Source organism: Priapulus caudatus, unplaced genomic scaffold (assembly GCF_000485595.1).
Source record: "Priapulus caudatus unplaced genomic scaffold, Priapulus_caudatus-5.0.1 Scaffold2422, whole genome shotgun sequence".
Classification (NCBI taxonomy): Eukaryota; Metazoa; Priapulida; class Priapulimorpha; order Priapulimorphida; family Priapulidae; genus Priapulus; species Priapulus caudatus.
In genome coordinates, this window is record NW_014579483.1 from 25,299 (window position 1) to 27,786 (window position 2,488).

The 2,488-nt window shown below is 44.9% G+C and overlaps 1 long non-coding RNA gene across 1 annotated transcript in view; it reads left to right on the forward strand.

The window, feature by feature from the left end:
• Positions 1–2,393, forward strand: part of LOC106818671 — a 14,056-nt gene extending 11,663 nt beyond the window's left edge. Inside the window, exons 2-3 of the long non-coding RNA XR_001395273.1 lie at positions 1,061–1,187; positions 2,335–2,393. This is a non-coding gene — a long non-coding RNA (uncharacterized LOC106818671). The remainder of the gene's footprint in view (positions 1–1,060; positions 1,188–2,334) is intronic.
• Positions 2,394–2,488: the final 95 nt, after the last annotated feature.

The following is a 2,488-nucleotide window of genomic DNA, read 5'->3' on the forward strand; positions in this document are numbered from 1 at the left end:
CCTCTATTCGACCGTCTACCTCTATTCTACCTTCGTACCGCTATTTCACCCTCTACTTCGACTTCTAACCTCTATTCTACGTCTACCTCTATTCATACCTCTACCTCATATTCTACCTTTCTACTTCTATGCTACCTTCTAACGGTTTCTACCTTCTACTTCTATTCTACCTCTACTCTAATTCTACGTTCTACCTCATAATTCCACCTTCTACCTTATTCTACCTTCTACCCTCTATTCTACCTTCTACCTCTATTCGACCTTCTACCTTTATTCTACCTTACTACTCTATTCTACCTTCTACCTCTATTCTTACCATTCTACCTCTATCCTACCTTCTACCTCTATTCTACCTTCTAATTATTCTACCTTCTACCGCTATTCTACCTTCCACCTCTATTCTACCTTCTACTGCATTCTACCTTCTACCTCTATCTACCTTACTTCTACCTTCTACCTCTATTCTACTCTATCTCTACCTCTATATCTACCTCTATTCTACCTCTATTCTACCTCTATTCTACCCTATCCTACCTTCTACCTCTATCTCTACCTTCTACTCGATTCTACCTCTATCTCTACCTCTATTTCTACCTTCTACCTTTAATTCTACCATCTATGCCTACCTGTCTACCTCTATTCTACCTTCTTACCTCTATTCTTTTTATACCCTTCATCTCTTTCTCTCTCTCTCGCTCGATCGCTCTTTCGCTCTCTCGCTCTCTTTCTCTCTCTCTCTCTCTCTTTCGCTCTCTCTCGCTCTCTTGCTCTCTCTCGCTCTCTTTCGCTCTCTATGTGTGTTTATATGTGTCTTCTCTCTCTCTCTCTCTCTTTCGCTCTCTCTCGCTCTCTTGCTCTCTCTCGCTCTCTTTCGCTCTCTATGTGTGTTTATATGTGTCTTCTCTCTCTCTCTCTCTCTCTCTCTCTCTCTCTCTCTATTCCTCTCTCTTTCACGCTCTCTCTCTCGCTCTTTCTATCTATCTCTCTCTCTCTCTCTCTCTCTCTCTATCTATCTATCTATCTCTTTATCTCTATATGTGTCTCCTTTCTCTCGTTGCAGCTCGGCCTACGATACTAAGGCAAAGCAGAAGGTGGCGATCAAGAAAATCTCTCCTTTCGAGCACCAGACCTATTGCCAGCGCACTCTGAGAGAGATCAAGATTCTGACTCGCTTCAAGCACGAGAATGTAAGTGTGACGAACGCACGCACACACGTGCACGCACGTACGCGCACGCACGCACGCACGCACGCACACACGAGCACGCACGCACACACGCACGCACGCACATGTGCGTGCGGCACGCGGTGACTAATGCGGTTATCCACTGGCCGCGCGGGTTTTCTGCACGCGCACGTGTAAGGACGCACATGATAATTGTCATAATTTTCACGCCGTTACTGCTGCAGTCGCACGCAAGCACGCACGAACACAAGCAGGTGTGTATGTATGTATGTATGTGTGTGTGTGTGTGTGTGTGTGTGTGTATGTATGCGTGCGTGCGTGCGTGCGTGCGTGCGTGCGTGCGTGCGTGCGTGCGTGCGTGTGTGTGTTGTGTTTGTTGTGTGTTATGTGTGTGTGCGCGCGCGCGCGTGTGTGTGTGCGTGCGTTTATGTGTGTATGTGCGTGTGTGCGTGTGCGTGTGCGTGTTCGTGTGCGTGCGTGCGTGCGTGTGTGTGTTGCCGCGGTAAATTAGTCTTTGCTACGTGTACTCCGCTACAACAAGAATATTACAAGAGTAACTATAGGTGGCGGGCACAATAAGGAGTTAAGATGGAAGGCTTAATGGCCCTGGCTAAGCGGAACATTGGAAAAACCTTTGATATTAGATGTAAGGCTTTTATATTATGGGTAAGATGTGTCCGCGTGGGCATTAGAGAAACCAGAGAGGGCGATTCAACGCTCGCGTCACACAATAAAGCACTCTAAGCCATTATTGTTACGCGGTTCGTCATTGAAAATCCCATGCTTGAAACGTTGTAGTAAATCTTTGATAATACGCATCTTATTTCTGGTTTTAGATATTCATCCGTACTTAATTAATCCGGAACTCGGGGAATTATTCGATCATTCCGATTATTAATCCGGAATTCCGGGAATTAATCGGTCATTCCAATTATTAATCCGGAATTCCGGGAATTAATCAGTAATTCCCGGATTATTAATCTGGTATTATGGCCTGATGGGTTATCACTTTCGTTTGTCTTTGCTAAACAGCAATTATCGGTGCGTATAGATTGTACATCGTTGGGCTTTTCTACATCTATTGGCGTGTGTTGGTATTGGTATTGTTATTATTGTTATTGTTATTATGTTTATACTGTTATTATTGCAGGTTATCAACATTCAAGATATCATAAAGGCGCCGACCATCGACGACATGAGAGATGTGTATCCTTATAAAGTGTAGCGTCATATTATGTGGTGCATGCTTAGACACCAAAACCCTCACGCACACACAGACGCACGCACACACACACACACACACG